This window comes from Suricata suricatta, chromosome 9 (genome assembly GCF_006229205.1).
Source record: "Suricata suricatta isolate VVHF042 chromosome 9, meerkat_22Aug2017_6uvM2_HiC, whole genome shotgun sequence".
In the NCBI taxonomy this organism is placed as follows: domain Eukaryota; kingdom Metazoa; phylum Chordata; class Mammalia; order Carnivora; family Herpestidae; genus Suricata; species Suricata suricatta.
The window spans coordinates 92,442,755-92,467,331 of record NC_043708.1 but is presented as its reverse complement, the minus strand read 5'-3'; the positions used below and the strand labels follow the sequence as shown (position 1 = coordinate 92,467,331).

The 24,577-nt window shown below is 36.6% G+C and overlaps 1 long non-coding RNA gene across 1 annotated transcript in view; it reads right to left on the bottom strand.

Moving 5' to 3' along the window:
• The window catches only part of LOC115303024, a 56,643-nt gene that overhangs the window by 26,139 nt on the left and 5,927 nt on the right, over positions 1–24,577 (bottom strand). The window contains exon 2 of the long non-coding RNA XR_003913772.1: positions 20,437–20,546. This is a non-coding gene — a long non-coding RNA (uncharacterized LOC115303024). The remainder of the gene's footprint in view (positions 1–20,436; positions 20,547–24,577) is intronic.

The window sequence follows — 24,577 nt, the reverse complement described above, 5'->3', positions numbered from 1 at the left end:
GCACCAGCGGCCATTTTATTGCAGGCCAGATAACAGATCCAGGCGCCACCAGGACTGACGACCCCCACTCTCAATCTGGACTGTCTCAAACTGGAATGCCTCACCATGGAATTCCAGCATCCCCCTCCCCACCGAAGCGAACAGCCAATTGAATCCTGCCACCGTCCAAAGAAGACCCTACGTGGCTATCAGCCCACCTAAGCTCAAACCCAGAACTTCTGCACCCATAAAAGACCTTGCTCTCCCATATCAGGCGCGACTTCCCTGACTCCCTGCTCCAGAGTCACAGAACCTCGCCCGGGAATTGCAGATCCCAATAAAGGCCTTCTTGGCTCCATAACGTGGTCTCTTTGTCCTCCCATCTCTGCCTCCATCTATTAAACCTTACAACACTGAGGTTCACGATGTCCGGAGCCAATGGCCAAGAAAGAACTCCTGAAGATGTCTTTGGTGCCAAAAGGTGATCTTATTTAAGCAGATGGACAGGATCCATCAAAAAAAGCTTCTCTGGGATATTCCGGAGAGACTGTTTATATATTATGGAATTGGGGGAGGTTTTCCAGGGGAAATTTACAAGGAGATTTTCATCTAGAGAAGACTCACAGGATACTGAAGGCCTGGCTATTATCAAGCTAAGGTTGTTATTCCCTCTAGCAAAGTATTAGCATTAAGACAGTAAGAAGTTCCTAGAGAAATGTTTTACTCCACCCGCCTCAAGTATCTGTCAATGGGCTGCAGGGGATAAGGAAATTTAATCCTGCCATTTCCTTCTGCCTGTGTTCCCCCCATCACTACAGAGGGGTGATGTTGGGCTCCAAGAAATGGAGTCTGTAGGTTTCTGGAGATTAGGCTATTGATAAGATTGCCTTTTTCTTGTGATTTACTAAGATATTTGTAAATAGATGGAGACTCAGGTACTACAGGACTATGATCTCTATCAGTTAGCCATTTGTTTTTCCCCTTTCCTTTGTTCGTGGGTAGCCAGGAGTGCCCGAGGAATAGCACGGAAATCCCACCTGGGGGGAGGGGCTGTCAGCTTGTCACATGCTCCCTCATCAGTTACCGTATTATAACATGTGCGATTTTGATCGGCTTAATGTGTCAAGTACAGCAGCACACCCTCTATTTTTAATTTCTCTCCCCTGAAGTAGGGAGTTTCATGTATCATACACTCATTGCCCAACACATATGAATCATTTCTCTAATGATTTCCACTCCAGGCATACCTCAGTTCCAAGGCCCTGGTATACCTATTTCCCCTAGAGAGATTTTTATAAGACCATCTAACACTTACTATGTAAGTTACTGTTTTCTTTTGTCTTGCTTTGTTTTATTTATTTATTTTTTTGAGAGCCATGTACATGTGTGTCTGCACTTGTGCGCATGAGCAGGGGAGAGGCAGAGAAAGAGGAAGAGAGAATCATAAGCAATCCAAGCCTAGCACAGAGCCCTACAACACGGGGCTCAATCTCAAGACCATGAGATCTTGACCTGAGCTGAAATCAAGAGTCGTACAGTTAACTGCCAGAATCACTCAGGCATCCCTATAGGTTACTGCTTTAATGTTTTCCCCATTTCATTAATTCTCACAACACTTAGAGGTTGGAATTACTATTATAACTACTCTTCATATGAACAAAATGAGGCATCATAAAGGTTCAGTAATGTGCCCAAGGTAAGATAGCTAACAAGTAGTAAAACTAGGGCATAAACCCAGCAAACTGATTAATTCAAAATTTATGCTCAGAACCATGAAAATATAGGGTCTTTTCTCAATCCTATCATTTGAAGTAAGTGAGAAGAACATTTGCTTTAAGAATAAGAACCTGAGAGCAGCATGTGGGTGGCTAAGTCTGTTAAGCAACTGAGTCCTGATTTCAGCTCAGGTCATGATCTCATGGTTTGTGATTTTAATCTCCCATGAGGCTCTGTGCTGACAGTGCAGAGTCTGCTTGGGGTCCTTTCTCTCCCTCCCTTACTGCCCCTCCCCAGCTCTGCTCTCTCCCCCTCTATCCCTCTCTCTGTCTCTCTCTCGTTCAGAATAAATAAGTAAACAAACAGAAAAAGAAAAAAAAAGTGACATTTCAAGATTTTAAGATTCTTCTATAAACCTTAGAATAACCTATTTTATGAATATATTATGAATTCTATAAAATAGCATGTTACTTAGTGAAAGTAATGTGGTAATATCCCTAATGACCTGAAGGCAAACAAAACAGACTTAATCCAGCAAACACTGAAAGGATGGTTTTGTTTATTTGTTGAAAATACTTATATGAAGATATATTCTTTCATTTATACATTGCAAGAGGACAGTTCATATGGATAAAAATTAAAATGAGATTTCTCATTATATTGGTATCCCAGATTGTTATGCTTTATAATGTGCATTTATTTGTATAAATTCTTTTGGCTATATTAAACACTACATCATTTACAAATAAGAAGACCGAAGATTCCATAAATTCCTCAAGTGATACCTAAAAGTGTTGTCTGATAAATATTTCACTATTTCAAACCAGAAACAGAACCAAGTATGGTCTACCATCTCAGCAGGAAAATTCAGTTTCCCCAAGACACAGGTCTTCTTATTGAACTCGCAAGATTTAAAATAATAATTGTAAGGTTCACATTTGGCAAGTAAACCAATCAATCTGTTAGCCAATCCATGAAGAATTACTGGGTATGTGGATACTCATGTTAAAGACCCAGGGAGGTTAAACGGTTGTTTTGACCTTTTATATCACTGCTCAAGGTCATCTCTACTTCATGTTATCTTTCCTTTCTTATGTGCTTCCGAGGTCTAAATACGCCCTATCTCAGACTGAAACTTCATTATCTAACTTTTTTCATTACCCCACACCCAGAGAGATCTTCCATCAGTAAATCCTTCCCATTCACAGCCAAGTAGGTTGCACATAAGACCTCGACTTCAGTGCAGCCCCTCAACTTCCGGTTTCCCAACACCAGATCAGGACTACTGCCTGCTTCCCTAAGCATGCTCTCAGGTGACAGAACAGAGTCACTGGACAGCAGGGTACCTAGTCTGACCATTGTGAGAGCTTGGTGATTGGTGGGAATTGCCACTCTGTTAACTTAGCTGGGAACAACGGGACTGAAGAAAGGAAAATTCTCTGGTCAGCCTTGCATCCATCCACTTTCACATGGACATATCATTGCAATCTTAAATTAACAAAGAAGACTCTGATCAGATTTGTCTTGTGCTGGCCAGATTTCAAATTCAGAAAACTTAATTAGAATGGAAATTATTTTATCTTGAGAGATTATACTCTAAAATATTTCAAGTGACATTTGATGGATGTGCTTCTGATTTATTTTGATAGGCTCCATCAAGAAATCTTGTGATGTAGAACAATATGTCTGGACTCTTTTATTTATACCAGGATATTCTAATGCGTTACATCTGTTGGGGTCAAAGAAATCTTGAATCTGAATTGATCTGATGTCTAATGCAGTCTGCATTAGCTTTACAGTTCCAAAATGGAAACTAATATCTATATATCAACAGAACTTATTTGAATATTTTATGAAGACTTTATCCCCTGTATTAGAGAATACTTTTAAGCAAACAAATGATTGTATTGGCATTATATAGTCTTTATTTAAAACAGAATAAAACTTCAGATTGACTGTGATTTCTATTGGCATTTTCCAAAGGAACTTTTATTAGAATAAATGTCCCAGCATTCTAGCCTCATCACTACCACCTTCGAAACATCTACTGATTCTGATTTTTCCTCTATCTTTCCTATAATTCCTTATTTCTTTTAATATCAGCATTTCCTTCCTCTGCTTTATATTATTCCAAAATGAGTTTCAGTTTCCTTCTTTGTTGTTGATGATACTGAGATCCATTTATGCCACAGTCACTATGCATCTTTATCCCGTAAGTCCCCTGAAGACCCCTGATCAAACTGTCTCTGCAGTTTTTGCAGACTATAAATTTCTTGCTTCTACTGATTTTGACAATGAATTATCTACCCCTTGAAACACTATGGTCCCTGTGCGTAACCTGTAGGAAGTGTTTAATATGAGTTAATTAAATAACTGAGTGAATAAATAACTCAGGCTTGTTCATCTCAGCTATTTTCTGGTCGCCTGTCACTGCATTGGTCTCTTCTCTCCCTAATTAGTTTTCCTGCTACTACAAGTGGTTTCTGCTGCCTCAAACAACTCATGTGAGGTCCTTATTATTACTTTCTTCAGTGTTCTTCCTGACTATATTAGTCTTCTTTCTCTCCCATTTCTATCAATCCTTGGCCACAACTGGCAATCCAGTTGAGGTTGATATTTGGCTTTGACTTCCTTAGATCTGTTTGTCTTCTTCTACCTCTAGAAGAGTATACCTAGATGGCATTTACATACAATCGATGACTGGTGATCTGAGCAAAACTCGTTCCAGAAGAGTAACGACATCAGTTTTCAGGAAAGTCTTAGAAGTGGAGAAATTAAAGGTGGGGAGTTAAGACCAAAGAAAGTTGGCCATAAAAGAAAAGAAAGTAAGAGTGCAACTAGAAGGGAAAATGAGTATTACAAAAGGCTTTTTAAATAAAATACACTCAAGTATTGTAATAAGCAAGAGGAAAGAACCCAAGAGAGGAAGATACTGAAAACACTGAAGGCAGAGGTATGGCCTTGAAAGCATGGTCTTGGAGGACATGGGAAGCCATAAATGCTAAAGTACAAGATGAATTATTTGCTGAAAACAAAAAGTAATTTTCTTTTATTGAGGCAAGTGGAAAGGGATAAAACTGAATATGGATAACTGTAGACAGAGATAAGAATCCTCAATTTTCATTTTAAATAGGAATAAAGCTCATCTGCTGAAATGAGTCAGTAGCAAAAGAGAAGACCCAAGGAAAGGATACAGACATAAAATCATCAATTGCCTTAAGATTTTTCTTTTTTTGTTTAAAGAGATTATCCAAATGTTCTGGATACAATAAAATATACACTCTCAAATCACGTTCAGCATTGCAAATTGGCAAAATGTTTTTGGAAATCAATTTGACCTCAAAAATATTCATATGTTGAGATCTATTAGCTTCACTTCTAATAAAATAACTCAAAATACAGTTTATGTACAAAAATGTTCCCTGCAAATTACTCATTATCAGGATAAAAACTGGAAATAATCTAATTGTCCAATGATAGAGATGTAGCTCTATAAGCAAATGAATAATAATTAATTAATAATCAATTAATAAATAAAATTATTAATTACATAATTAAATATGGTATGTCCACACAATAGAAATCTATGCAGACATTTAAATAATGTGTATCACGTTTTTAATTTCATTGAGAATTTGTTTTATGAAAAATAAATGCAGTGTTTATGTTAATTAATATGCCATAGATTAAATATAAAAAGAAAATTAATACAAAGATAGCAATCTGTAGAATTATTCTTATATTTTTGTTAATACTTTCCAGTATTTCCTAAGTTTTCTAGAAATGTAAATTACCTTCATTATCAGAAAATATGTATCATTTTTAAATCTTTCGTAAATTGTTAAGAATAGTGCGGGAGAGAAGGAACAAGGGGAATAGCTAAATGAAAATAAAAATGAAGATAAAGTGGGCAAAATAAATTGCGGACTCCTGGAATTCAGCTAATCAACAATATTGGACATTCTCTGAGTCAGCATTGCAGAAGTATAAAATGAAGATTGTAACTGTGAGCCTCAGATATGTTAAACATTTAAAAATTGCATGATTTAAGATAAAAGATATGCATTTCTGGTTCTTCTTGAAAAAAATAAAATGGAAGTCAGTAAACAGTGGGCCTCCATATTTATGTAATTATAGCCCCCTGGACATGTGCTGTGTTACTACAGTTACCCACAATCCTCACCATTAAACTCCACTGTTTTCCTGACAATGAGATTAAATGTCAGTTGCCTTTTGTTCATCACCCTTGCTTTCTTAGATGTATATTTTATAGTAAATAAGGGTTTACAGTAAATAAATATTTTTCTGTCACCATTTCTAGTGAAACTAGAATCAAATAGATACATTACCTGTGGAACATCGAGCTAGGAGGTAAAGTGGACAATTTAATATTCAGATTCAATCTTTACTTTCAGGGGATTATCCACAGATAAACAAAACAGGATAAGGATATGTTATCGCAACCTCATGACAATATAAAAAATAAGTTACATATGGCAGAAAACAAAGAGCTTTCTATAGTCTAGAGTATGCTTAGGAAAGAAGGGATCTTGAACCATGTGGAATTGGGTGAGAATCCCTAATGTGAGGGAAATAGCAAAGATGAGAAACTGAAAAGAGACTTTCTCAGGGACAGGGGAATTAGTGTTATGGCCAGAGTTCATTTTGGGGAAGAGTGACTAAAAAGTTCATATAAGTGGGTTAAGGAAGTTAGTATTCTGAAATTCAGGAAGAGGAATTTGGAACTTGATTCTTTGAGGAAGCTTTTTGTTCTCTTGAACACAAGAAGTCAAGGTTTAGAGAGGTTTCGTTTGGAAGAAAAGTGATTTGAAGGAAGAGATTAGAGAAAGATAAGAATTAAGCATAACAACCCATATTTATTCACAGTAAACAAGTTCTTATAGAGCACTTGTTATGAGAGGTTCTTTGTTAGTCACTGGGGATACACAATAATCAAATTTCTTGACCTCAAAGATATATTCAAATGAACATAGATAGTGAACATGTATAGAAGTAGGTACAGCAGTGCAAGAGAATAAAGGGACTTGCATGCACAGGATCCTACTGACGTTAATGTGATCACAGGAGACCTCTTTGAGAAGCACCATTGATTTGAGTGTTCAGTGATGACCATGAGACAGTACATGAGAAGAATATTAGAGTTAGAAGAAATAACAAGCACAAAGGCCCCAAGAGAAAATAAGCATGGTGTATTAAAGGGACTGAAAGAGAAAACAAACAAACCAAAAAAAAAAGGCTGCAGAAATGTAGATAGTAATTACATTAGGACGGAGATATGGTCAGAGAGATAAGCAGGAACGAGATTCTGTAGGGACTTGCTGGTCATGGTGAGGACTTAGACACTCTTCTCATGGACCTCTGAAGCCACTGAAGAGCTCAAGCAGCAGAATGATATAATAAGACTTACTCTTTGGAAAGACTACTTTGGTTATATGAGGAAGGGACATGAAAGGACAAGAATGGACTCAGGAGACCCATAAGAAGGGCGACAGGCAATAGAATAAAACAGAAGAAACCTCAGGTCAGGGTTTACCAGTACAGGCGGTTTCAAGTTGTCAGGCTTGAATATATTTTGGAAGAAGTACTCATAGCACTTATTAATAGATTGGATATGGAACATAAGAAGAAAGGGAAATTAAAAATGTATCCTCAGATACCAGTGCACGTCAAAGTTAAAAAAAATTTAATGTTTATTTATTTTTGAAAGAGAAGGGGACAGAGGGTGAGTAGGGAAGGGGCAAAGAGAGAAACAGAATCTGGACCAGGCTCCAGGCTCTGAGCTGTCAGCACAGAGTTGGACGCAGTGCTTGAACTCATGTACTGTGAGATCATGAGCGACCTGAGCCTGAGCTGAAGTTGGATGCTTAACTGAATGAACCACCCAGGTACCCTGTTTTTAATTTTTTTAATGTTTATTTATTTTTGAGTGAGAGAGACAGACAGATAGAGCATTAGCAGGGAAGGGGCAGAGAGAGGAGAGACACAAAATCCGAAGTAGTCTCTAGGCTCTGAGCTGTCAGTACAGAGTCCAACATAGGGCTCGAACTCACCAACTATGAGATCATGACCTAAGCCAACATCAGACACTTAACCAACTTAGCCACCCAGGTGCCCCTCATCAAAGTTTTTATCATAAGCAATTGTAGGACATAAAATACCCAACTACAACTACAGTGGTCAAGACCCATAGTTTTTAAAGTGTAACATTAATTCCTTGAAGTTTTTAGTAAGGTTAGCCACAAAATAAAGATAGGCAGGGCATTCAGAAAGAAAATAAATCAGGAAAGTGTTAAGGTAAAGTTAAACAGACTTTTTATTATTATTATATACATATCAGAATCTTTAATATGCTAATGTGTATTGTGATTTCAAAGAAAGGGATCTGTGTATAGAGCCCTTTGACTAGAGCCCTTGACTAGACCTTCTAGTCAAGGAAATTCAGGAAAAGTGGCAAAAATAGCATTATATGAGGGACACGTCTGAAGAAATGTTACAAGAGTTTGATGACATGAAGAATAGATTCAAATGAATTGTAATATGGTTTTATTTAAATTTGTGTATCTGTGTATAGAATTATCATTGCTATCCAAGGACTTCAAAGAGCCCCACGGCATCAAGTATTACAATAAGGGATTACTGAGCGGGTTATCAGGAGATTGGATTTTAATTTCAATTTTACTTCTTGATCTAATCATGGTTCCCCTCTGAGGTCTTACTGATTCATTCATTTACTCAGGGATCATTGAGTGTCTCTGTTATGTGAAACATTGTTCTAGGTGCTAGGGATACAGCAATGAACAAGAAAGATTAAGTCCTCAATGTCATGGAACTTACATTTTAGTATGGAAGACAGGCAGTTAATATATTTTATATATATATATACACACATAATTTATATTATATTTATTATATATATTCTATATATGCATACAATTTATATTATATTTATTATATATAATATCTATTATTTACAGGCAATTTCATCTGATTTTAGACAACAAGAAGAATAACATTGGATAAAGGGTTACAAAGTGAAGAAGGGGAGTAAGGCTTAGTTACTTTCTCTACAAAATGAGGAGACTGAACTCCATCAGTAATTTTCATAGTTTTCAAGTAATTACATGTAACAAAGACCAAACAAATTAATTATTCAACTTTTCAAATAAAGTTTCTCTTTCCCATTTAACAAGAAATTAGGAGGTAGGCAGTTTAGGACTGGTGGAACAGTTTAATGATGTCACCCAAGTCCTGGGTACTTTCAGTGTTTCTACTCATGTCCTCAGGGTAAAGCTTTTATGCTTACGGTCATCATGCAAAAAAGCTATCTCACCTTCAGGTTCCAGGCATAGCAAAGAAAGATGGGATGCAGAGCAGTGTCTGCATTAGGAAAGTGACTTCCATCAAAATCCCCAGCAGAAACCCCTTTCACCTTTAGGGAGGGTAGGAAACATGAATATTTTTCAGCTGATTGAGTGTCTCTGCTGAAAAATATTCAGTTGCCCTGACCTGGTTCATTTAAGAAAAAAGGACTGAGTAGAAATTGAATAAGTAACTAGTATGCCATAGTGCTTATAGGACAAATGTATGTCTACTTCAGCATCCAAAGTACTCTTGTAATAATAATAATATTGAATATTGCAAAACAATATTCATACTGAGATCCAGCATTAAGAGTAAAGTATTGGGGCACCTGGGTGGCTCAGTCGGTTAAGAGTCCGACTTCAGCTCAGGTCTTTCTGAGTTCAAGCCCTGCATTGGCCTCTGTGCTGACAGTGCAGGGCCTGGAGCCTGTTTCTCTCTGTCTGTCTGTCTGTCTGTCTGTCTGTGTGTGTGTCTCTCTCTCTCAGCCCCTCCCCCATTTGTGCTCTGTCTCTCTCTCCCTCTCTCAAAACTACATAAACATTAAAAAAGAGTAAAATATTGATTTATATACAATTATTTGCAAGGGATACTTGTGGAAAAAAATCCATGAAAGATCAGAGAAATCTTCTACTAAACAGAACCAGATGAACAAACTAGCAACCAACTTTGCTGTATGAAAGAACTACAATGAAATAAAACGCAATTCACTATTAGATCTAGACTGTCACTTAGTTGGGCTTGACACGTATATTTCTCTCTCTTATTACAAAATGAAATGATAGTACTTTATGTGCTCTTCAATCTACAATATGTTTATAAGATATGCAGATATATTCCTGTAGGTGACCGGAGTAGCGTTCTCTGGCTCCACAAAAGCCTAAAACATTGGCAACTCAAATTAACTTGATGATGGTGACTAATCTGTCACATGGGACATGAACATATTTAGGTTCATGTAGTGTTCTATTTACTAACTTAATTTGTTTTGGATGCACTTTTAAGTAAAAAGCAAATAAGATATCTGCAGAAGATCTTTGCAAGAACTTCTAAAAAATGTTGAAAGTTGAAAAACACTGAATGAAATGGCCTCAAGCTCACCTTCAGACTCAAACATTCTTTAAAAAAAATTTTTTTAATGTTCATTTATTTTTGAGACAGAGAAAGACAGAGTATGAGCAGGGGAGGGGTGGCAAGAGAGGGAGACACAGAAGCCCAAGTAGGTTCCAGGCTCTGCTGCAGAGCCTGATGCAGGGCTTGAACTCACAAATGCGAGATCACGACAAAGTCAGACGCTTAACAGACTGCGCCAGCCAGGTGCCCTCAGACCCAAACATTCTCAATGTCTTTGGATCTTACAAGAACCCTATTTTGTAAAAGACATTAAAATAAACAATAGATTAACATTAGTCTTAGTTTATGCTTTCAGTGCTCATCAAAGAACAGTGATTTCTCAAAACTTTTAAGGATTTGGAGTGGACATTATAAAGCTAGTGGAAATGTTAATAATAATATAATGAATCCAGAGATGGGTAAATCCTTTTCATCTATATCTCCTAAGAAACTCCTGAGGAACACAAAGAGCAATATTCATTCTTCAGCTGTCTGTACACATTCTAATCTCACAGACAGCTGGAGAATAAAAATCTCATCTACAAGGGATTGTATGTATTATTAGATATGCTGCTTAGTTATGCCTGGGTATATTTTAATTATGTTTATAGAAGCATTCTAAAATGTAGTTTATGGAAAATGTTTTTATTTTATCAATTTATGAATATTCTATTACTTCTAAGATTTAAATGGTATCTTATCATGCCTAAATCTTCTACAATCTATCTTTCAAAGGACAAAGACATTAACTGTTGACTTGATAATTTCATTTCTAAGGAAATACCTTAAAGAAATAATCCTAATAAGAGAAAAAGGCTTTATTCATGAAAATGCTCCCTGGATAATTTTACATACTTAATTTGGAAGCATTATAATTAACAATATAATACAGTACAGAAAAGAGTGAAAAATAACCATATTAAATAACAAAGGATTATAAGAATGTGGCGTATATTGGGCATTTTAAAATGTAGTCAAGTTTTAACTAAACTTCATTTTAGCTTGTAACAGTTTTAGATTTAGAAAACTGAGATCATACAGAGTTCTCATATTGCAATTTGTTGATGTTTTCCTCATGATTAGACTAGAGGTATGCATTTTCAGAGAGAAATCAGAGGTACAGTGTCAATTTCATCATATCATAACAAAGATACGTACTATCAATTTGATTTATGACAGGTGATGTTGAACTTGATCATTTGGCTCAAATAGTGTTTATTAGTTTTCTCCACTGTAAGGTTATTCCCCCTCTCACTTTCTAAGATATTGTATTCTTTGTAAGAATGTGACAGCCATATGCACAGCCATACTTCAGGAATAGACAATTTCACTGCCTCTCCTTTAGGGTGGAGCATCTTCACAAATTATTTATAAAATTTCTGCAGTAGGGATTTGTCTTTTTTCTCCCATTTATTAATTTATTCAATTATTTACTTATATCAGTATAAACTCATAGATGCTTTATACTTTGGGTTATAATCAAATAATATTTTATTTTGTTGTCAATTTTTTCTAGCTTTGCCCACTTAGGAGATCTTTTAGTTGGCTCCTATGTCCCTTTGCATCCCCCTATGAATGTGGGTTTGGGTTTGCTACTTTTTTGTTTGTGTGTCTTTGAGTACTCCTTTACATTCTAGAACTATAAAGATGAACTTCAAACTCATCCTGAATATTTCCTTCTCTAGTCCTAGAAATAGCTATTTCTTCAAGGAGTTTTGGTATTAGAAAATATCAAGTATTTCTACCTGAATGGTACTAGAATTCAAGATTGGGCGGGGTGGGGGTGGGGCAGCGCCTGGGTGGCTCAGTCAGTTAAGCATCGGACTCAGGTCATGATCTCGCAGTTGGTAGGTTCAAGCCCGCATTGGGCTCTGTGCTGACAGCTCAGATCTTGAAGCCTGCTTCAGATTCTGTGTCTCCTCTCTCTGCCCCTCCCCTGTTTGCACTCTGTCTCTCTCTCTCTCAAAAATAAAATAAAACATTTAATGAAAAAGAAATCAAAATTGGGTGTTAGATGTATTAATTAGTGCTAGGCTGCCTTTTCTGTTTTTAGGCCCTCTCAGCTGGCAGACCTACATACACAGATCTACAGTCTTTCCATACATAATTGCCTGCGCATAAATTCTTACTAATGTCTCCAGCTCTTATCCATTACCATATGGATCATTCCAGCCTCCTCTCTTTAGTTATCTTTAAGTTGCCAACCCAACAGTGAAACTTGGCTTCCTTCACCTACCATTCCTTCACATTCAATTCCAATATACAGATAGAGCAATATCATATTTGTTAAACTGAATTTGATGGGGGGAAAAAAACTTTGATAAGAGTACAGTGCTTATGTATTTTTTCCTTATGTCTTTGGTGTTAGATGCCACTCATTTCCAAATTTACTTGTCTTAGCACCTTTCCCCCATCCCCATAAGAGAGATTGTTTTATACATTTATGATAAGTTTCTATTCTTTTGTCACAGTCCACATTGCTTCCTGAAATCCCATGACCTTCTAAGTGATTTGTTAATAAAAAGAATTTGCCCATTATATTAAAGTGCACTCTTAGTATTATTAAGGTCTATGGATTTTAACAGATGCATAATCTCACAACTCCACCATTATAGCATCACACATGAATAGATTTAGGGTTTAAAACCAGAAAACAAACCTAACGTCATCTACTCATCCTGTCTCTTCCTGAACCTTTTTTTTCTATAGTTTTTCAGAATGTAATATAATTAGAATCTTACAGTATATAGACTATTAAAATTAGCTTATTTCACTTTGAATTGCATTAAAAGTTTATCCACATCTCTGCATGGCTTGATAGCTTAAACATTTTTAAATAACATTTTATAGTAGGAATTTGGCAGAATTTCTTTATACACTTACCTAACTGAAGGGTATCTTGATTGTCATCAATTTTTGGTGATTATTAGCAAAGATGCTGTAAACATTTACCTGTAGGTTTTTGGGTGGATATAAGTTTTCACTTCAATTGGAAAATACAAGGAGCACAATTACTGGGTTATCCTAAGACAATGTTTAGCTTTGTAAGAAACAGCCTGCATTTTATTATTAGGATTATTTTATGTTTGTTTATATTTGAGAGAGAGGAGAGAGACAGTGCACAAGCGGGTGGGCCAGAGAGACTGGAACAGAATCTAAGGCAGGCTCCAGGCTCCAAGCTGTCAGCACAGAACCTGATGGGGGGCTCGAACTCATGAGGCATGAGATCATAACCTGGTCCAAAGTCGGACACCCAACCCACAGCCACCTAGACTCTAAAGTAGCTGTAAGATCTTTGCATTCCTACTGGCAATAAATGAGAGTTCCAGTTGTCTGCATCCTTACTAGCATCTGAGATTGTCAGTTTGGGGAATTTCATTTTAATAGGTGCTTAGTGATATCTGATTATTGCTTTAATTTACATTCACTAGTGAGGAATGATGTTGATAATCTTTTTGTATGCTTAATTGCTATCTGTATATCTTCTTTGGTGAGATGTTTGTTGAGATCTTTTAGATCTTTCTTTAAGTGTGCTGGTTTTTGTTTTGTGTTTTGAGTTTTAGAAATTCTATAAGGTTTTGGATACAACTTCTTCATAAGATGCATATCTTAAAATATTTTATGATAGTCTGTGACTTATTAGTTTAATTTGTTAGTTGTGTCTTTTAACATAGCAGTTTTGAATTACAATAATATTCAACTTATTAATATTTTTCTTTCATGGATTGTGCTTTTGGTGCTGTATCTAAAAACCCATCCCCAAACTCAAGGCCACCTAATTTTCTCATACATGGTCTTCTATTGACCTTTGTGTCTATTGTTATCTTGATACTGCACTGTCTTGATTACTGTAGTGTAGTATTGGGATAAGTAAGTCTTGAAGTCAAGTAACATCAGTCTTCCAACTTCATTCTTCCTCAATCTTCTGTTGGCTATTCTAGGCCTTTTGCCTTTCCATATAAATATAAACGTCAGTTCATAAATATCCACAAAATAGGGATTTTTATTGGGATTGTGCTGAATCCATAAATCAAGTTGGGAGGAAAGGTCTTCTGTAGTTTTATGATTCAGTCTCAGACTTTTAATGGGCCTGTGTCCTTCGGCTGTGACCTTCACAAGTGTTTCTTACCTGTGGGTATATTTCAAAATGGTCACTTTCCCCTCACTGTGCAAAGAGGACTCTTCTTGGATCTTCCCCAGGAGAAAGTGGTAGGATAGAAGGTTATGGCTCCAGTAGCTTCTGTCCCAAACAGATTGCTTCTGTGATTTTCTGTTTTCACTTGTACCTGTGGATTTCAGGGTGTGGTTTGTCCTACAAACTAAATTATCTGATGAATCCAAAAACAGCCATTTATTTGCACTGTGTTCAACCTTTCTCTTGTGAGCATGGAGAGTAATGACTTCGAAGCTATTTACATGTCAAACTTAAAACCAGAGGTTGATCAGTCATGTATCATACGAGGCATTATAGCACCTGAACTTTATCAAATTTCATTACTTTTTCTAACCACAATTCCTAAATGGGCCTCTTAAACCTTACTTAGGGTGCATTTAAATCAATACACCAACCTTTTTGTTGTAATTTTAAAATCTTGGCATGTATGGCATCCACTTAAATAAGATTAATGCCTATATTTTAACTTTTCTCAAAAATCATTAAATCCTCAAAGTTTCCTGAAGCCTACAAAATACCCACTATTCTAAAAAAATAAGATATAGAATTAGATGTGTTTTCTGGCAAATTTTATTTAAAAATTCAAAAGCTCTTTACCAAATATTTTAGCTACAAATAATATTCTTAACTGTGGTACAGAAATCTTGCTTGAGCCTAATAGAGATAGTATTTAAAAAAACAAAATCTTTTATGCTATAAATGAAAATTTTTAATAAAAAATGAATACAAATTTGTTAACCTTATTTGGAATATGTCCTAATAATTAAAATATAGTTATTATAAACAAATTGTTGCTCAACACAATAAAAACTTCAAAAGAAATGCATTTCTGCATATTACTCATATTGTCCTCAGGGAACACTAATTTCCTAAATAAAGAAATTTAATGTTCCATGTGAAGTATTGTAAGCAGAATCAAAAATAAACATATATTCTTACTTCGGCCATCAGAGAGTCCATGAAGATGTTTCACTGTATAATTCCTTTGAAAAACAAAATGACTTATTGCTATGAAATGTCATCTCAAAAAAGTTAGACAACTATTTGCACATCTTTGTAAACAGTGGTACAATTTATGATCAGAATAAAGGTCTTAACTATTCAGGCTACTTGCCAATACTATCATTTGTATTTGTTTGTAAATAAATTATAAAAATTAAAGCTTGCAGCTATGCATTTATCTAACAATTTATCTTTCTCATTCTCCACTAAATTTAAATTAGGCAAGTGGTATCCTGGAGACAACTTCCTTATAAATCTCTGATGTGACCACGGGCAATTGGAAATTATGCCAAATCATTTCGCAGAATTAGAAAAGTCCTCTTACACTGGTCAGTTCTCTAAACACTATGCTTGTCCATAATGTGAATAATTAAGACATTTATATTCTTCTACATCTTATTTATCTCTCAAAAATATACCATGGAAATTCTCCCAAGCCCACATTACTGCGAGAGGAAAGGAGCCTGTGCGTTGGAGGATACTATGAGATACAACTCAAGTAAAAGAAAGACGGTAATCCCAAGTACTAAATCGTATCATAATAGTTACCAACTGTGAGCTAACTTCAGTTCAACTTAACTCAATAAATATTTATTGAGCACCTGCTTATGTGCAGTGCACTTGTTTGGGTTGTTCTCTCGATTGGAAAGTACCTGGTATGTTCAAGTGACAGCAAGAAGATTAAGTGGATGACTCAGAATGAGAGAGGGGAGGAAGCCAGAGAGGCAATGGGGTAGGATTGGGAATGGTTATAGGCTGAGGAGGCAGAGCACACAGGGCCTTACAGATCCTTGTGAAGTCTCTTGCTTTCTCTCAGAGTGAAACGGAGAACCATGGTAAGGTTTTGGGCAGAAGAGTAAGATGATTTGACTCATGTTTTAAGTGTTATTTTTAATACTCTTTGAAAATAGAAAATGAAAGAAAAAGAATAGAAGCAAGGAGAATTTTTTTGGTGGCCATTTTAGTAGTGTAGATAAGAAATAATGGTAGTCTGAGCCACAGTGGGAGAAGGGGAAGTAAAAATAAACTCAAAAAGGAATTTCTGATTGATTGGATGTGGAGTATGAAGCCAAGAAGACCTAGTAGTTATCCTATGCATTCTGGCCTGTTCTATTGTAATGATGAAGTTGCCATTAGTTGACATAAGGAAGGTTTTGAGGAGGAGCAGGACATCAGTTCAGTTTTTGATATGTGAAACTTAGGACTGCTAAAGCAGATTGCATGCTGCACTAGATAGGTGCAGAAAACCCAACTACCTATATATTTTTTCCACATAAAACCCAATTACTATATATTTTTTCCACATAAATACCTTTTTTTGTAGGCAAAAATAAGGGGGGGACCCATAAGTGAATGGTGACAAATCCATTCTTTCCAAATACTGTTTTCTAAATAATAAAATTATGAATAAAAAGAAAAGCAAAACAAAGACCAATGATTTTGAAACTCCTCAGGAAAAAAAAATGCTTCTATTCACATAAAATTCTAAATGCTTTTGAAAATTTGAGAACTAATTAGCTTTATCACTATAAAAAGATAGAATGTGTTTGGAAAAAAAAAACTAAAGGGAAAAAATGGAGAGTATTCAGATAGAGTGGACTGACTCATCACAAGTTAGATTTATAAAAACCTTCTTGGGATCTGAAATATTAATGGGTGCCATCTGAGTGTCCAAAAGCTATACAAGTGCTTCTGAAACATTTGAAAATAAATTAATAATATCAATTGAACTATATGAAATTGTCAATATTTTCAACCTTTGTCAATTTTGAACACTAAAACAGCAATTTAATATGGTCCAATCTCACATATGATAAAGTTGCAAGGAAACAATTGCACATTAGACGAAGGGCATTCTATTTTGAGCAATAAATATTAACTTTCCACTGCTCACATATTGGCACCAAACAGTAACTCAGCAACTCATTTCAGCAAATATTTGTTGAGTTTTCACTCTCAGCAAGATCCCTGATAGATGCTGCTGGGTAAACAAAGGAGGGAATACAGAACTTGACAAGCTTACAATGTGATGAAGATGAATAGGATAAGTACCAAAGTAATTTCACTGGAAGTTAAGAGTTAAGTGGGATTCCAAAAAGGAAATTTCCAAATTTCCAGTTCACCCACAACACTCCCAGCCAAATTTCCAAGTTAAACAATGTTTTCATGCAAAAAGTTACATTCAGTGGGAGGGCTGAAGGAGCTGGGATACTTCCAATGAGATATAAAGAAATCTGAGGGAGATTAATTAACACCGAGCTTTAAGGCTGTGTTTAAACATCTTTGAATAGAAAAAGAAAAGAGGTCTTATGAAAGGGAAGCTTCTAGGATGTGCTTTGGTCATAAAAAGAACACAAAGAGGAATAACCTATCAGGGCTGAGAAATATTTCCAAAGCTATGCTAAAGAATCCCTAGCGTTTTATTTATTTGTTTCATCTCATTCGTTAATCACTCTGTGTTTATGCAGTCACTGTGGGGACCTAGAAGGCAAGAATCAACACTTACACTCCAATTTCCTTTGAAACAAATACGAATTCAGGAGGATAAGCCCACATAATACACAGCAACACTAAATAAACTAAAAACTATCTCATTAAAACTCAGAGGAATAAAATTCTAAAATGAGTTTCTTTGAGCAAGTTGTCCATTACTACTAATTTAAAATATGTAAACTATTAACTGACTTTCTCTTTATTTAAAAGGCTGCCTTTACTGTGTTATTTTAATGAGCATAAAGTGTATTAATACTTCCATAATTCATAAGTAACTTCAATTATCTAATCTGATTTTTCTCCATAACTTACCAAATTCCTTATAAAGTGGGGGTTTTAAAAATTCTAATCTGGGGCATCTGGGTGGCTCAGTGGGTTGGGCATCAGACTTCAGCTCAGGTCATGATCTCACGGTTTGTGGGTTTAAGCCCCGCATCGAGCTTTGTGCTGATAGCTCAGAGCCTGGAGCCTGCTTCAGATTCTGTGTCTCCCTTTCTCTCTCTGCCCCTCCCCTGATCACACTGTCTTTCTCTATCTCTCAAAGATTAACAAAATGTTTAAAAAAATTAAAAAAAATCTAATCCTCATGAGTAGGACATGGATACTCTTGAAAACAATGTATAAGATAAAGAACCCAGTAGATAAGTACATTATTTCTCCCTTTTTGAAAATCTGAAGCTATGTAACATGTCATACATATATATATATTTTCTTATCAAGATTTTTACAAATATAGAAAAAAGCTTATTTTTAAAATCATATTTTTATTTAAATATTGAAAAAAATACAAAAGTCCTTTAAAAAGGGAGAGTGATGAATAAAGATGTGATATATATATGTGTGTATATATATATATATATATATATATATATATATATATATATGCACACATGATGGAATACTACTTGGCAATGAGAAAGAATGAAATCCTGCCATTTGCAACAACGTAGATGGAAATGGAGGGTACTTTGCTAAGTGAAATAAGTCAGTCAGAGAAAGATAGATACCATATGTTTTCATTCATATGTGAAGTTTAAGAAACTTAACAGAAGACCATGGGGGAAGGGAAGGGTGAAAAAAGAGTTTCAAACAGAGAGGGAGGCAAACCATAAGAGACTCTTAATACAGAAAGCAAACTGAGGGTTGATGGAGGGAGTGAGAGAAAAATGGGTGATGGGCATTGAGGAGGACACTTATTGGGATGAGTACTGGGTGTTGTATGTAGGCAATGAATCATGGGAATTGATTCCTGAAGCCAAGTGCAGACACTATACACTACATGTTAACTAACTTAACAATAAATTATATTAAAAAATAAAAAATAATAAAAATAAATACAACAAAATTTCTAGACTTTTCTTTCTACAAAACTTGCTCCTTGGTGAGACTATATCCCTAGAATGAAAACACAGCATCCATCACAGGCATGTAGAAGATTGGCACTAGACAAACATTTGTTTAATTGAATATGGTCTGATGAAATCTGTAACAAGCACAGACAGGACCAGTCTTAGTTGGGGAGTCAGGGAAAATTGGGGACAGACACCCCTGCCTAGTAAGACCCTAAAGACAGAGGGAGAGGAAACTAGTGGGTGCCTGAGAAACAATTAAGAGACCTAGAGTAAGAATGAAGCATCCGTAAGGAGGAGGTGGGAAGAAGAAGGCTCTGCATTGATAGAATTAGAGAGAAATGGCAACAAATCCCTGCCTTGCAGCTCTGGACAGAAGTCATTTGTGTCTGGTGAGGCCCACTGCTAAACCTTACGCAGGATAAATAAAAAATGCTCATTAAGATTCATTCATTTCATGGGACCCCTGGGTAGCTCAGCTGGTTAAGCATCTGACTCCAGCTCAGGGTTTGTGGGTTCGAGCCCTGCATCAAGCTCTGGGCTGACAGCTCAGATCCTGAAGCCTGCTTCAGATTCTCTGTCTCCCTCTTCTCTCTACCCCCCGCCACTCGCTTGCTCACTCTCTCTCTCTAAAATAAATATTTTTAAAAAGCACTACTTATCTTAAAAGATTCTTTCATTTTAACCAGTTTGACAAACATTGAATATTAAACTATTTTGTTTAATCTCCTTATTTTTCAGGAAAAAAAGAAAGAAATTTAAGTTTAAAAAGGTGACCTGAATTGTAAACATAATATTAAATAAATAATCTGTCTTTGGCCTCATAGGAAGGAATGTCTTTTAAAAAGAAGACTCAGTGCATACTGTCCATGTATGAGGCTAAGGTGTTGCTGAATTGGGTAGAGTTGGCCATAGGAGATGAAAGCAGAAGGGGCTGGGGAGGAGGAGAGAAAGAGACAGACAGACAGAAAGAAAGAAAGAGAAAGAAAAAAAAGCAGGGAGTGAGGGAGGGAAAGGAGAAGAGAGGAGAGGAGAGGAGAGGAGAGAAAGAAAGAAAGAAAGAAAGAAAGAGCGAGCAAGTGAATGCCCAATGGTTAAGAATACATTGACTTTCTTTTCAAATTCAGGTTTGCAACTATAAATCCAGAAAAAGAAGAATTAGTCAGCTACACAGGTCAGTTGGATTTTTCTCTATTAGGGAACTCAACATATAGACAAAACGGATATTACCTTGGTTTTTCATCAAACTATCAGGTGGAAGAATGCGCTGGGTCTTTGCCAAGGCGGAAGGGACACACTGCAATAAGGAGAATCATTCTTCACCAAAAGCTGTCCAGCTGCTGAGTGGGGTGGGGAAAATGAGAATGACAGACTTAGAATTTGGTCTCTAACAACGTACATCCCATTCTTTGGTAAATGGAATTATAAATTTCAAAGGTTAATGAAGATTATTAGAATTTCTGAAGTCAGGGTCCCTGTCTAACGCACAAAGGGTGAGAGTAATGGCGGGGAGGATGACAGGGGCCTGGGCCCCGGCTTCTGGAGCATCTAGGGTAGCCTCGTAATACACATAAGGTCAGACTCCTCTAGATTCAAGTGCCAATGGTACCATCCAAATGCTAGTTATGTGATCTTGAATAAGCCCTTTAATGTAAATAAATTCCATACTTCATACACTTATTGTGGGGATCAATTAGCAATACACATGCAAATGTATGGCATACTTTTATGCACATAATAAGCACTCAATGAATATTCCCCCCCCCCATTTCTATTTATGCAGTACTGTATCCTGCCTGGAAATACTTAATGTGAGGCTATCACATGAGAGCGTCCTAAGCATCTGTAGATCTAGGGAGCTACAACAAGGTAGATACAACTTGCAAAGGCAGCTGAAGTCCTTTGGTAGCTGTTGGAACCAGTCCTGCCAAAGACCCTTTCTGACCATGATGCCTTCATGACAGTGAATGTGAAATGGTTTAAAAAAAAAAAAAAAAAGGAGTTTGTCCCTTAAGTTGCAGAAGTGGGAGGTAGGGAAGCAGGTGGAATGTACAATAGCATTTCATCAAACATATCAGGGCATTCTGTGATCTTGCCACTTGGAGGGTCTATTTTCAGCTGGCGTGTCAGGCAGGAAATTACTGTTTCAGCCAACAGAGTAACATTTAACTACTCCCGTTCCCACATCCAAAACATCTAACAGGGCAGAATATGGAAGACAGAGCTCTGAGATCAGAAAGCTAGGAAGTTCTAGCATCAGACAGGCCCACAGAGAGAAGGCTCAGGCGTTAATACGTAAAAATATTTCACAGAGCAGATTAATGGGGGTCAGAGTCCCTCCAAGCAGCGCAACCTACAACAATTTGTCACTCAAAATTTGAGCCTTAAGCATTTCTGATTCGAACTGAGCAATGCCACGGAACGAGACTCGGGATATTCCTGGATTTTAATCTTGGTCTACCCTTAAAACTGTCAGGTGATGAGGATGTGATTTGTTTCCTGAGCTTTGATTCCTCGGCTGCAAGGTGGTAAAATACCCACATTAAAGGGCTGTTGTGTGGAGTTCGTGAACTTGTTTTATAAAGCACAACGCCTGACAGACAGTAGTGCCTGCAAACGCTGTGGTGGGGCGGGGCAGCCGCAGGGGTGGGGTGGAGGAGCCACAGGGGTAGGAAAGGCCAACAGCTGGAGAAGGAGTTCCTCCAAGAACTAAGACTTCTGGAGAAGTAAGTCCAAGTCCAAAGGACTCCGAGAAGGCCGAGGTTTCCTGTGGGGAAATCCCACTCAGTGAATACAGCCAGAGGGCAGGATTGAGGCCAAAACAGCAGCCAGGTCAAGATCAGGGACAAGCTGGAATGGACTGGAACAGAAGCAAATCAAAAGTGAAGTAAAAAAAGATCTTGGAAAATTACCAAGAAAAATCAGTCTGCCAGGATCATAACCCTGACACTAGCTGATCAGATGACCTTAACAGGTCCCTCCATCTCACCTTACCTCGGTTTCCCACTTGAGAAATGACAGGATTATATCGTTGATTTGGATAATCCCTTTCAGGGTTCAGCACTCTGTGAATCTCTTTTGTTAACCACTGTACCAACAATGAGGGTCTCCACTGGCCTTGGGCACACCCAGCCTTGGCTGGGCAGGGGGCCTGAAGCATTTCCCCCACACTTCAGTAGCCAGGCAGTTTGAAAGTGATAAAAAAAAAAAAAATCTATCCTCAGACTTGCCCTAGGAATTTTTGCTCAGAGTTATGAAAAAAGATAAATACCAATACTCTGAAATATTTTATATGCTCATTCCAAACATTATAATGCTTTGTGGAAGTCTGAAGTTTTCAAAGTCAAAACAAAACCTATTTTGAAAGAAAAAACTTACTCTTCAGGTTTATGTACTTCTTAAAAGTAAAATGGAGTCTGGAAATTTTTCCTCTGAGATTTCACCAACAGCCAAAAACAAATATTACTTCTTTGACAAATAACAGTTCTGTATTATGACTAAAAAAAAAAAAATCTTGTCATAAAAATCTAATCTTGGGGAAATATAACTCTGTCTGCATGAAATAGCAATAATGGAACCAAGATCTATCATTTCTCTCATTTATGCATTTAATTGCTTTACCAACAGCTCTATGAAAGGGCATATTATAGACGTGAACTAGCATTTGGCTCTCTCTCTTTTGGATTTAAGGAAATTAAAGTAACTCTTGAATCTCATGCAAAAAAAGGCAGTTATCTCTTGAAAGTTTTGCTTGTGAGTCCACCCAAAAAACCAGGAAATACACTGTACTCACAGCTCTTACAGGGCTATCACTGATACCAAGAGGAAGTATTTCAAGGCAAACAGCAATAATATTTGATGTGAGAAGTGAAAATAAATAAAGTCCTCATTTTTGAGGGCCCCAAAGTTACAGCCTGCAGCCCAGGTCTACCACCAGCGGCCTGGCCCTTTTCTAAGGCTGGCATTCACCAATGGTAAGATCATAAATTTGCACCATTTTAAGTTAAAAAAGTCAATTGCTGGTTCTGCACCACATCTTTTCTTACAACACGGCTTTTCAGAGATGCTGTAGATACATACTTCTTCCCAGATTCTCTGGGTATTCAAAAAAAAAAGATGACCAGAAGTCATCTACTAAAATGATGACGGGAATTTGTCTGCATTACTACTATATTACTAATATAGTAATGTCATTATTAGTAGAGAAAAGGTTGCCCAAACTATTTAATGCTTAATAACCTTTGTAAAGTTCATACTAATAAATCAGGACATACATAAATCAGGACCTTAGATATGTTTCACTCACCTCGCCACCAAAACTGTTTCTTGGACAATACTATTTTTTTTTTTTTTTTTGAGAGACAGCATGAGCAGGGGAGGGTCAGAGAGAGAGAGGGAGACACAGAATCTGAAGCCGGCTCCAGGCCCTGAGCTGTCAGCACAGAGCCAGACATAGGGCTCAAACCCACAAACTGTGAGATCATGACCTGAGCCAAAGTCAGATGCTTAACTGATTGAGCCACCCAGGTGCCCCATTTCTTGGACATTTTGACTGGACAAAGTTTGAGGAGAAGAGTGGCCCATCATCAGCAAACTGATTTTCAATAAGTAGAAATTATGCCTTGACTTACTCTGTTATATTATAAAATGGTAGAAAAGTGTAGAAATGGGGAAAAAGTGTTGACATGTCTTTTTTCAAAAGGCTATTCAAGTCATCAAGGCTTGTCAGCATGCGTAATTCTGAGTCCCTGACATGAGACATATAATATGTCTGACATATTATAAAATTAATTGTTATACAAACATACAAACGCAAAGTAATGAATTATAATATGATAAGCTTAGGTATATACAAAGCTATTATAAACAAAAGTAGTATAGAAAAAATAATCTCCCGACTTGCAAATCTCAAAGATAATAACATATTTTTATATAGATCTGTATAATAAAAACATAACCATGAGACAGTGGAAAATTTTGAAGTTCATAAATTAAAACATAACCAAGTATGTTAACTATTTAAATATTTTATTATAATAGTAATAGCTGACATTAAGTGAACATAAAGTAAGAACTAGATGCCATATTCAATGCCTTATATTATCCCAATTAATCTTCATATACCCTCAAAGCTAAGAACTATTTACACCCATTTTACAAAAGTTAACGTCCCACAGTTATGCTCATTCTGGGCATCTTCACACCAAAGGTGCCTTATCGCTATACGATTATCCTATTATGTTTGTTTCTACACTCTCTTTCCCTTTGAAATTGACCTGTGCTGACTTTTCTAACAAGACTCAAAGAGGTGTCTGAGTGGATAATAGAAAGATCATACATGTTTAAAAGAAACCTGATGAGTGGATCAAGA